We start from the raw sequence: 12,852 nt of genomic DNA on the forward strand, positions 1-12,852 counted from the left end.
AGAGCTGAAAGGCACAACGTGCAGGCTTCTTTCCAAAGGGCGAGTTGGGCCCCACAGCATCTTGCTTCCAGCTCTTTGGGTAGCTAAGAAACAACTCGCTATGCACAGTGCTCTTACAGCCTAGTGGGAACATCTCTTCCCAAGGGTTGTGAAACGCAGTTTGTTTGCAGGCCTGATCTGGCTGAAGTAGGACTTCTGCTATGGGTCTGCTACTTTGCCCTAGAGCTGAAAGGCACAACGTGCAGGCTTCTTTCCAAAGGGCGAGTTGGGCCCCACAGCATCTTGCTTCCAGCTCTTTGGGAAGCTGAGAAACAACTCGCTCTGCACAGTGCTCTTACAGCCTACCGGGAACATCTCTTCCAAAGGCCTGTGAAACGCAGTTTCTTTGCAGGCCTGATCTGGCTGAAGTAGGATTTCTGCTCTGGGTGTGCTACTTTGCCCTAGAGCTGAAAGGCACAACGTGCAGGCTTCTTTCCAAAGGGCGAGTTGGGCCGCACAGCATCTTGCTTCCAGCTCTTTGGGAAGCTAAGAAACAACTCGCTCTGCACAGTCTCTTACAGCCTACGGGGAACATCTCTTCCAAAGGCCTGTGAAACGCAGTTTCTTTGCAGGCCTGATCTGGCTGAAGTAGGACTTCTGCTCTGGGTGTGCTGCTTTGCCCTAGAGCTGAAAGGCACAACGTGCAGGCTTCTTTCCAAAGGGCGAGTTGGGCCCCACAGCATCTTGCTTCCAGCTCTTTGGGAAGCTAAGAAACAACTCGCTCTGCACAGTGCTCTTACAGCCTAGTGGGAACATCTCTTCCAAAGGCCTGTGAAACCCAGTTTCTTTGCAGGCCTGATCTGGCTGAAGTAGGACTTCTGCTCTGGGTGTGCTACTTTGCCCTAGAGCTGAAAGGCACAACGTGCAGGCTTCTTTCCAAAGGGCGAGTTGGGCCCCACAGCATCTTGCTTCCAGCTCTTTGGGAAGCTAAGAAAAAACTCGCTCTGCACAGTGCTCTTATAGCCTACAGGGAACATCTCTTCCAAAGGCCTGTGAAACGCAGTTTCTTTGCAGGCGTGATCTGGCTGAAGTAGGACTTCTGCTCTGGGTGTGCTACTTTGCCCTAGAGCTGAAAGGCACAACGTGCAGGCTTCTTTCCAAAGGGCGAGTTGGGCCCCACAGCATCTTGCTTCCAGCTCTTTGGGAAGCTAAGTAACAACTCGCTCTGCACAGTGCTCTTACAGCCTAGTGGGAACATCTCTTCCAAAGGCCTGTGAAACGCAGTTTCTTTGCAGGCCTGATCTGGCTGAAGTAGGACTTCTGCTCTGGGTGTGCTCCATTGCCCTAGAGCTGAAAGGCACAAGGTACAGGCTTCTTTCCAAAGGGCGAGTTGGGCCCCACAGCATCTTGCTTCCAGCTCTTTGGGAAGCTAAGAAACAACTCGCTCTGCACAGTGCTCTTACAGCCTACCGGGAACATCTCTTCCAAAGGCCTGTGAAACGCAGTTTCTTTGCAGGCCTGATCTGGCTGAAGTAGGACATCTGCTCTGGGTGTGCTACTTTGCCCTAGAGGTGAAAGGCACAACGTGCAGGCTTCTTTCCAAAGGGCGAGTTGGGCCCCACAGCATCTTGCTTCCAGCTCTTTGGGAACCTAAGAAACAACTCGCTCTGCACAGTGCTCTTACAGCCTACTGGGAACATCTCTTCCAAAGGTCTGTGAAATGCAGTTTCTTTGCAGGCCTGGTCTGGCTGAAGTAGGACTTCTGCTCTGGGTGTGCTACTTTGCCCTATAGCTGAAAGGCACAACGTGCAGGCTTCTTTCCAAAGGGCGAGTTGGGCCCCACAGCATCTTGCTTCCAGCTCTTTGGCAAGCTAAGAAACAACTCGCTCTGCACAGTGCTCTTACAGCCTACCGGGAACATCTCTTCCAAAGGCCTGTGAAACGCAGTTTCTTTGCAGGCCTGATCTGGCTGAAGTAGGACTTCTGCTCTGGGTGTGCTACTTTGCCCTAGAGCTGAAAGGCACAACGTGCAGGCTTCTTTCCAAAGGGCGAGTTGGGCCCCACAGCATCTTGCTTCCAGCTCTTTGGGAAGCTAAGAAACAACTCGCTCTGCACAGTGCTCTTACAGCCTAGTGGGAACATCTCTTCCAAAGGCCTGTGAAACGCAGTTTGTTTGCAGGCCTGATCTGGCTGAAGTAGGACTTCTGCTCTGGGTGTGCTACTTTGCCCTAGAGCTGAAAGGCACAACGTGCAGGCTTCTTTCCAAAGGGCGAGTTGGGCCCCACAGCATCTTGCTTCCAGCTCTTTGGGAAGCTAAGAAACAACTCGCTCTGCACAGTGCTCTTACAGCCTACCGGGAACATCCTTTCCAAAGGCCTGTGAAACGCAGTTTCTTTGCAGGCCTGGTCTGGCTGAAGTAGGACTTCTGCTCTGGGTGTGCTACTTTGCCCTAGAGCTGAAAGGCACAACGTGCAGGCTTCTTTCCAAAGGGCGAGTTGGGCCCCACAGCATCTTGCTTCCAGCTCTTTGGGAAGCTAAGAAACAACTCGCTCTGCACAGTGCTCTTACAGCCTACCGGGAATATCTCTTCCAAAGGCCTGTGAAACGCAGTTTCTTTGCAGGCCTGATCTGGCTGAACTAGGACTTCTGCTCTGGGTGTGCTACTTTGCCCTAGAGCTGAAAGGCACAACGTGCAGGCTTCTTTCCAAAGGGCTAGTTGGGCCCCACAGCATCTTGCTTCCAGCTCTTTGGGAAGCTAAGAAACAACTCGCTCTGCACAGTCTCTTACAGCCTACGGGGAACATATCTTCCAAAGGCCTGTGAAACGCAGTTTCTTTGCAGGCCTGGTCTGGCTGAAGTAGGACTTCTGCTCTGGGTGTGCTGCTTTGCCCTAGAGCTGAAAGGAACAACGTGCAGGCTTCTTTAAAAAGGGCGAGTTGGGCCCCACAGCATCAGGCTTCCAGCTCTTTGGGAAGCTAAGAAACAACTCGCTCTGCACAGTGATCTTACAGCCTACCGGGAACATCCTTTCCAAAGGCCTGTGTAACGCAGTTTCTTTGCAAGCCTGGTCTGGCTGAAGTAGGACTTCTGCTCTGGGTGTGCTACTTTGCCCTAGAGCTGAAAGGCACAACGTGCAGGCTTCTTTCCAGAGGGCGAGTTGGGCCCCACAGCATCTTGCTTCCAGCTCTTTGGGAAGCTAAGAAACAACTCGCTCTGCACAGTGATCTTACAGCCTACCGGGAACATCCTTTCCAAAGGCCTGTGAAACGCAGTTTCTTTGCAGGCCTGATCTGGCTGAAGTAGGACTTCTGCTCTGGGTGTGCTACTTTGCCCTAGAGCTGAAAGGCACAACGTGCAGGCTTCTTTCCAAAGGGCGAGTTGGGCCCCACAGCATCTTGCTTCCAGCTCTTTGGGAAGCTAAGAAACCACTCGCTCTGCACAGTGCTCTTACAGCCTACTGGGAACATCCTTTCCAAAGGCCTGTGAAACGCAGTTTCTTTGCAGGCCTGGTCTGGCTGAAGTAGGACTTCTGCTCTGGGTGTGCTACTTTGCCCTAGAGCTGAAAGGCACAACGTGCAGGCTTCTTTCCAAAGGGCGAGTTGGGCCCCACAGCATCTTGCTTCCAGCTCTTTGGGAAGCTGAGAAACAACTCGCTCTACACAGTGCTCTTACCCCCTACCGGGAACATCTCTTCCAAAGGCCTGTGAAACGCAGTTTCTTTGCAGGCCTGATCTGGCTGAAGTAGGGCTTCTGCTCTGGGTGTGCTACTTTGCCCTAGAGCTGAAAGGCACAACGTGCAGGCTTCTTTACAAAGGGCGAGTTGGGCCCCACAGCATCTTGCTTCCAGCTCTTTGGGAAGCTAAGAAACAACTCGCTCTGCACAGTGCTCTTACAGCCTACTGGGAACATCTCTTCGAAAGGCCTGTGAAACGCAGTTTCTTCGCAGGCCTGATCTGGCTGAAGTAGGACTTCTGCTCTGGGTGTACTACTTTGCCCTATAGCTGAAAGGCACAACGTGCAGGCTTCTTTCCAAAGGGCGCGTTGGGCCACACAGCATCTTGCTTCCAGCTCTTTGGGAAGTTAAGAAACAAGTCGCTCTGCACAGTGCTCTTACAGCCTACCGGGAACATCTCTTCCAAAGGCCTGTGAAACGCAGTTTCTTTGCAGGCCTGATCTGGCTGAAGTAGGACTTCTGCCCTTGGTGTGCTACTTTGCCCTAGAGCTGAAAGGCACAACGTGCAGGCTTCTTTCCAAAGGGCGAGTTGGGCCCCACAGCATCTTGCTTCCAGCTCTTTGGGTAGCTAAGAAACAACTCGCTCTGCACAGTGCTCTTACAGCCTAGTGGGAACATCTCTTCCCAAGGGTTGTGAAACGCAGTTTGTTTGCAGGCCTGATCTGGCTGAAGTTGGACTTCTGCTATGGGTCTGCTACTTTGCCCTAGAGCTGAAAGGCACAACGTGCAGGCTTCTTTCCAAAGGGCGAGTTGGGCCCCACAGCATCTTGCTTCCAGCTCTTTGGGAAGCTGAGAAACAACTCGCTCTGCACAGTGCTCTTACAGCCTACCGGGAACATCTCTTCCAAAGGCCTGTGAAACGCAGTTTCTTTGCAGGCCTGATCTGGCTGAAGTAGGATTTCTGCTCTGGGTGTGCTACTTTGCCCTAGAGCTGAAAGGCACAACGTGCAGGCTTCTTTCCAAAGGGCGAGTTGGGCCGCACAGCATCTTGCTTCCAGCTCTTTGGGAAGCTAAGAAACAACTCGCTCTGCACAGTCTCTTACAGCCTACGGGGAACATCTCTTCCAAAGGCCTGTGAAACGCAGTTTCTTTGCAGGCCTGATCTGGCTGAAGTAGGACTTCTGCTCTGGGTGTGCTGCTTTGCCCTAGAGCTGAAAGGCACAACGTGCAGGCTTCTTTCCAAAGGGCGAGTTGGGCCCCACAGCATCTTGCTTCCAGCTCTTTGGGAAGCTAAGAAACAACTCGCTCTGCACAGTGCTCTTACAGCCTAGTGGGAACATCTCTTCCAAAGGCCTGTGAAACCCAGTTTCTTTGCAGGCCTGATCTGGCTGAAGTAGGACTTCTGCTCTGGGTGTGCTACTTTGCCCTAGAGCTGAAAGGCACAACATGCAGGCTTCTTTCCAAAGGGCGAGTTGGGCCCCACAGCATCTTGCTTCCAGCTCTTTGGGAAGCTAAGAAAAAACTCGCTCTGCACAGTGCTCTTATAGCCTACCGGGAACATCTCTTCCAAAGGCCTGTGAAACGCAGTTTCTTTGCAGGCGTGATCTGGCTGAAGTAGGACTTCTGCTCTGGGTGTGCTACTTTGCCCTAGAGCTGAAAGGCACAACGTGCAGGCTTCTTTCCAAAGGGCGAGTTGGGCCCCACAGCATCTTGCTTCCAGCTCTTTGGGAAGCTAAGTAACAACTCGCTCTGCACAGTGCTCTTACAGCCTAGTGGGAACATCTCTTCCAAAGGCCTGTGAAACGCAGTTTCTTTGCAGGCCTGATCTGGCTGAAGTAGGACTTCTGCTCTGGGTGTGCTCCATTGCCCTAGAGCTGAAAGGCACAAGGTACAGGCTTCTTTCCAAAGGGCGAGTTGGGCCCCACAGCATCTTGCTTCCAGCTCTTTGGGAAGCTAAGAAACAACTCGCTCTGCACAGTGCTCTTACAGCCTACCGGGAACATCTCTTCCAAAGGCCTGTGAAACGCAGTTTCTTTGCAGGCCTGATCTGGCTGAAGTAGGACTTCTGCTCTGGGTGTGCTACTTTGCCCTAGAGGTGAAAGGCACAACGTGCAGGCTTCTTTCCAAAGGGCGAGTTGGGCCCCACAGCATCTTGCTTCCAGCTCTTTGGGAAGCTAAGAAACAACTCGCTCTGCACAGTGCTCTTACAGCCTACCGGGAACATCTCTTCCAAAGGCCTGTGAAACGCAGTTTCTTTGCAGGCCTGATCTGGCTGAAGTAGGACTTCTGCTCTGGGTGTGCTACTTTGCCCTAGAGCTGAAAGGCACAACGTGCAGGCTTCTTTCCAAAGGGCGAGTTGGGCCCCACAGAATCTTGCTTCCAGCACTTTGGGAAGCTAAGTAACAACACGCTCTGCACAGTGCTCTTACAGCCTAGTGGGAACATCTCTTCCAAAGGCCTGTTAAACGCAGTTTCTTTGCAGGCTTGATCTGGCTGAAGTAGGACTTCTGCTCTGGGTGTGCTCCATTGCCCTAGAGCTGAAAGGCACAACGTACAGGCTTCTTTCCAAAGGGCGAGTTGGGCCCCACAGCATCTTGCTTCCAGCTCTTTGGGAAGCTAAGTAACAACTCGCTCTGCACAGTGCTCTTACAGCCTAGTGGGAACATCTCTTCCAAAGGCCTGTGAAACGCAGTTTCTTTGCAGGCCTGATCTGGCTGAAGTAGGACTTCTGCTCTGGGTGTGCTCCATTGCCCTAGAGCTGAAAGGCACAAGGTACATGCTTCTTTCCAAAGGGCGAGTTGGGCCCCACAGCATCTTGCTTCCAGCTCTTTGGGAAGCTAAGAAACAAGTCGCTCTGCACAGTGCTCTTACAGCCTACCGGGAACATCTCTTCCAAAGGCCTGTGAAACGCAGTTTCTTTGCAGGCCTGATCTGGCTGAAGTAGGACTTCTGCTCTGGGTGTGCTACTTTGCCCTAGAGCTGAAAGGCACAACGTGCAGGCTTCTTTCCAAAGGGCGAGTTGGGCCCCACAGCATCTTGCTTCCAGCTCTTTGGGAAGCTAAGAAACTAGTCGCTCTGCACAGTGCTCTTACAGCCTACCGGGAACATCTCTTCCAAAGGCCTGTGAAACGCAGTTTCTTTGCAGGCCTGATCTGGCTGAAGTAGGACTTCTGCTCTGGGTGTGCTACTTTGCCCTAGAGCTGAAAGGCACAACGTGCAGGCTTCTTTCCAAAGGGCGAGTTGGGCCCCACAGCATCTTGCTTCCAGCTCTTTGGGAAGCTAAGAAACAACTCGCTCTGCACAGTGCTCTTACAGCCTACCGGGAACATCCTTTCCAAAGGCCTGTGAAACGCAGTTTCTTTGCAGGCCTGGTCTGGCTGAAGTTGGACTTCAGCTCTGGGTCTGCTACTTTGCCCTAGAGCTCAAAGGCACAACGTGCAGGCTTCTTTGCAAATGGCGAGTTGGGCCCCAGAGCATCTTGCTTCCAGCTCTTTGGGAAGCTATGAAACCACTCGCTCTGCACAGTGCTCTTACAGCCTACCGGGAACATCTCTTCCAAACGCCTGTGAAACGCAGTTTCTTTGCAGGCCTGATCTGGCTGAAGTAGGACTTCTGCTCTTGGTGTGCTACTTTGCCCTAGAGCTGAAAGGCACAACGTGCAGGCTTCTTTCCAAAGGGCGAGTTGGGCCCCACAGCATCTTGCTTCCAGCTCTTTGGGAAGCTAAGAAACAACTCGCTCTGCACAGTGCTCTTACAGCCTACCGGGAACATGTCTTCCAAAGGCCTGTGAAACGCAGTTTCTTTGCAGGCCTGATCTCGCTGAAGTAGGGCTTCTGCTCTGGGTGTGCTACTTTGCCCTAGAGCTGAAAGGCACAAGGTGCAGGCTTCTTTCCAAAGGGCGAGTTGGGCCCCACAGCATCTTGCGTCCAGCTCTTTGGGAAGCTAAGAAACAACTCGCTCTGCACAGTGCTCTTACAGCCTAGTGGGAACATCTCTTCCAAAGGTCTGTGAAACGCAGTTTCCTTGCAGGCCTGATCTGGCTGAAGTAGGACTTCTGCTCTGGGTGTGCTACTTTGCCCTAGAGCTGAAAGGCACAACGTGCAGGCTTCTTTCCAAAGGGCGAGTTGGGCCCCACAGCATCTTGCTTCCAGCTCTTTGGGAAGCTGAGAAACAACTCGCTCTGCACAGTGCTCTTACAGCCTACCGGGAACATCTCTTCCAAAGGCCTGTGAAACGCAGTTTCTTTGCAGGCCTGATCTGGCTGAAGTAGGACTTCTGCTCTGGGTGTGCTACTTTGCCCTAGAGCTGAAAGGCACAACGTGCACGCTACTTTCCAAAGGGCGAGTTGGGCCCCACAGCATCTTGCTTCCAGCTCTTTGGGAAGCTAAGAAACAACTCGCTCTGCACAGTCTCTTACAGCCTACGGGGAACATATCTTCCAAAGCCCTGTGAAACGCTGTTTCTTTGCAGGCCTGATCTGGCTGAAGTAGGAATTGTGCTCTGGGTGTGCTGCTTTGCCCTAGAGCTGAAAGGCACAACGTGCAGGCTTCTTTCCAAAGGGCGAGTTGGGCCCCACAGCATCTTGCTTCCAGCTCTTTGGGAAGCTAAGAAACAACTCGCTCTGCACAGTGCTCTTACAGCCTACCGGGAACATCCTTTCCAAAGGCCTGTGAAACGCAGTTTCTTTGCAGGCCTGGTCTGGCTGAAGTAGGACTTCTGCTCTGGGTGTGCTCCATTGCCCTAGGGGTGAAAGGCACAACGTGCAGGCTTCTTTCCAAAGGGCGAGTGTGGCCCCACAGCATCTTGCTTCCAGCTCTTTGGGAAGCTAAGAAACAACTCGCTCTGCACAGTGCTCTTACAGCCTACCGGGAACATCTCTTCCAAAGGCCTGTGAAACGCAGTTTCTTTGCAGGCCTGATCTGGCTGAAGTAGGACTTCTGCTCTGGGTGTGCTACTTTGCCCTAGAGCTGAAAGGCACAACGTGCAGGCTTCTTTCCAAAGGGCGAGTTGGGCCCCACAGCATCTTGCTTCCAGCTCTTTGGGAAGCTAAGAAACAACTCGCTCTGCACAGTGCTCTTACAGCCTACCGGGAACATCTCTTCCAAAGGCCTGTGAAACGCAGTTTCTTTGCAGGCCTGATCTGGCTGAAGTAGGGCTTCTGCTCTGGGTGTGCTACTTTGCCCTAGAGCTGAAAGGCACAACGTGCAGGCTTCTTTCCAAAGGGCGAGTTGGGCCCCACAGCATCTTGCTTCCAGCTCTTTGGGAAGCTAAGAAACAACTCGCTCTGCACAGAGCTCTTACAGCCTAGTGGGAACATCTCTTCCAAAGGCCTGTGAAACGCAGTTTCTTTGCAGGCCTGATCTGGCTGAAGTAGGACTTCTGCTCTGGGTGTGCTACTTTGCCCTAGAGCTGAAAGGCACAACGTGCAGGCTTCTTTCCAAAGGGCGAGTTGGGCCCCACAGCATCTTGCTTCCAGCTCTTTGGCAAGCTAAGAAACAACTCGCTCTGCACAGTGCTCTTACAGCCTAGTGGGAACACATGTTCCAAAGGCCTGTGAAACGCAGTTTCTTTGCAGGCCTGATCTGGCTGAAGTAGGACTTCTGCTCTGGGTGTGCTACTTTGCCCTAGACCTGAAAGGCACAACGTGCAGGCTTCTTTGCAAATGGCGAGTTGGGCCCCACAGCATCTTGCTTCCAGCTCTTTGGGAAGCTAAGAAACAACTCGCTCTGCACAGTGCTCTTACAGCCTACCGGGAACATCTCTTCCGAAGGCCTGTGAAACGCAGTTTCTTTGCAGGCCTGATCTGGCTGAAGTAGGACTTCTGCTCTGGGTGTGCTACATTGCCCTAGAGCTGAAAAGGCACAACGTGCAGGCTTCTTTCCAAGGGGCGAGTTGGGCCCCACAGCATCTTGCTTCCAGCTCTTTGGGAAGCTAAGAAACCACTCGCTCTGCACAGTGCTCTTACAGCCTACCGGGAACATCTCTTCCAAAGGCCTGTGAAACGCAGTTTCTTTGCAGGCCTGATCTGGCTGAAGTAGGACTTCTGCTCTTGGTGTGCTACTTTGCCCTAGAGCTGAAAGGCACAACGTGCAGGCTTCTTTCCAAAGGGCGAGTTGGGCCCCACAGCATCTTGCTTCCAGTTCTTAGGGAAGCTAAGAAACAACTCGCTCTGCACAGTGCTCTTACAGCCTACCGGGAACATCTCTTCCAAAGGCCTGTGAAATGCAGTTTCTTTGCAGGCCTGATCTGGCTGAAGTAGGACTTCTGCTCTGGGTGTGCTACATTGCCCTAGAGCTGAAAGGCACAACGTGCAGGCTTCTTTCCAAAGGGCGAGTTGGGCCCCACAGCATCTTGCTTCCAGCTCTTTGGGAAGGTGAGAAACAACTCGCTCTGCACAGTGCTCTTACAGCCTAGTGGGAACACATGTTCCAAAGGCCTGTGAAACGCAGTTTCTTTGCAGGCCTGATCTGGCTGAAGTAGGACTTCTGCTCTGGGTGTACTACATTGCCCTAGAGCTGAAAGGCACAACGTGCAGGCTTCTTTCCAAAGGGCGAGTTGGGCCCCACAGCATCTTGCTTCCAGCTCTTTGGGAAGCTAAGAAACCACTCGCTCTGCACAGTGCTCTTACAGCCTACCGGGAACATCTCTTCCAAAGGCCTGTGAAACGCAGTTTCTTTGCAGGCCTGATCTGGCTGAAGTAGGACTTCTGCTCTGGGTGTGCTACTTTGCCCTAGAGCTGAAAGGCACAACGTGCAGGCTTCTTTCCAAAGGGCGAGTTGGGCCCCACAGCATCTTGCTTCCAGCTCTTGGGGAAGCTAAGAAACAACTCGCTCTGCACAGTGCTCTTACAGCCTAAGGGGAACATCTCTTCCAAAGGCCTGTGAAACGCAGTTTCTTTGCAGGCCTGATCTGGCTGAAGTAGGACTTCTGCTCTGGGTGTGCTACTTTGCCCTAGAGCTGAAAGGCACAACGTGCAGGCTTCTTTCCAAAGGGCGAGTTGGGCCCCACAGCATCTTGCTTCCAGCTCTTTGGGAAGCTAAGAAACAACTCGCTCTGCACAGTGCTCTTACAGCCTACCGGGAACATCTCTTCCAAAGGCTTGTGAAACGCAGTTTCTTTGCAGGCCTGATCTGGCTGAAGTAGGACTTCTGCTCTGGGTGTGCTACTTTGCCCTAGAGCTGAAAGGCACAACGTGCAGGCTTCTTTCCAAAGGGCGAGTTGGGCCCCACAGCATCTTGCTTCCAGCTCTTTGGGAAGCTAAGAAACAACTCGCTCTGCACAGTGCTCTTACAGCCTAGTGGGAACATCTCTTCCAAAGGCCTGTGAAACGCAGTTTGTTTGCAGGCCTGATCTGGCTGAAGTAGGACTTCTGCTCTGGGTGTGCTACTTTGCCCTAGAGCTGAAAGGCACAACGTGCAGGCTTCTTTCCAAAGGGCGAGTTGGGCCCCACAGCATCTTGCTTCCAGCTCTTTGGGAAGCTAAGAAACAACTCGCTCTGCACAGTGCTCTTACAGCCTAGTGGGAACACATGTTCCCAAGGCCTGTGAAACGCAGTTTCTTTGCAGGCTTGATCTGGCTGAAGTAGGACTTCTGCTCTGGGTGTGCTACATTGCCGTAGAGCTGAAAGGCACAACGTGCAGGCTTCTTTCCAAAGGGCGAGTTGGGCCCCACAGCAACTTGCTTCCAGCACTTTGGGAAGCTAAGAAACAACTCGCTCTGCACAGTGCTCTTACAGCCTAGTGGGAACACATGTTCCAAAGGCCTGTGAAACGCAGTTTCTTTGCAGGCCTGATCTGGCTGAAGTTGGACTTCTGCTCTGGGTGTGCTACTTTGCCCTAGAGCTGAAAGGCACAACGTCCAGGCTTCTTTCCAAAGGGCGAGTTGGGCCCCACAGCATCTTGCTTCCAGCTCTTTGGGAAGCTAAGAAACCACTCGCTCTGCACAGTGCTCTTACAGCCTAGTGGGAACACATGTTCCAAAGGCCTGTGAAACGCAGTTTCTTTGCAGGCCTGATCTGGCTGAAGTAGGACTTCTGCTCTGGGTGTGCTACTTTGCCCTAGAGCTGAAAGGCACAACGTGCAGTCTTCTTTCCAAGGGGCGAGTTGGGCCCCACAGCATCTTGCTTCCAGCTCTTTGGGAAGCTAAGAAACCACTCGCTCTGCACAGTGCTCTTACAGCCTACCGGGAACATCTCTTCCAAAGGCCTGTGAAACGCAGTTTCTTTGCAGGCCTGATCTGGCTGAAGTAGCACTTCTGCTCTGGGTGTGCTACTTTGCCCTAGAGCTGAAAGGCACAACGTGCAGGCTTCTTTCCAAAGGGCGAGTTGGGCCCCACAGCATCTTGCTTCCAGCTCTTTGGGAAGCTAAGAAACAACTCGCTCTGCACAGTGCTCTTACAGCCTACCGGGAACATCTCTTCCAAAGGCCTGTGAAACGCAGTTTCTTTGCAGGCCTGATCTGGCTGAAGTAGGGCTTCTGCTCTGGGTGTGCTACTTTGCCCTAGAGCTGAAAGGCACAACGTGCAGGCTTCTTTCCAAAGGGCGAGTTGGGCCCCACAGCATCTTGCTTCCAGCTCTTTGGGAAGCTAAGAAACAACTCGCTCTGCTCAGTGCACTTACAGCCTAGTGGGAACATCTCTTCGAAAGTCCTGTGTAATGCAGTTTCTTTGCAGGCCTGATCTGGCTGAAGTAGGACTTCTGCTCTGGCTGTGCTACTTTGCCCTAAAGCTGAAAGGCATAACGTGCAGGCTTCTTTCCAAAGGGCGAGTTGGGCCCCACAGCATCTTGCTTCCAGCCTTTTCGGAAACTAAGAAACAACTCGCACTACACAGTGCTCTTATAGCCTACCGGGAACATCTCTTCCAGAGGCCTGTGAAACGCAGTTTCTTTGCAGGCCTGATCTGGCTGAAGTAGGACTTCTGCTCTGGGTGTGCTACATTGCCCTAGAGCTGAAAGGCACAACGTGCAGGCTTCTTTCCAAAGGGCGAGTTGGGCCCCACAGCATCTTGCTTCCAGCTCTTTGGGAAGCTAAGAAACAACTCGCTCTGCACAGTGCTCTTACAGCCTACTGGGAACATCTCTTCCAAAGGCCTGTGAAACGCAGTTTCTTTGCAGGCCTGATCTGGCTGAAGTAGGGCTTCTGCTCTGGGTGTGCTACATTGCCCTAGAGCTGAAAGGCACAACGTGCAGGCTTCTTTCCAAA

This window comes from Equus caballus, chromosome 6 (genome assembly GCF_041296265.1).
Source record: "Equus caballus isolate H_3958 breed thoroughbred chromosome 6, TB-T2T, whole genome shotgun sequence".
NCBI lineage: Eukaryota > Metazoa > Chordata > Mammalia > Perissodactyla > Equidae > Equus > Equus caballus.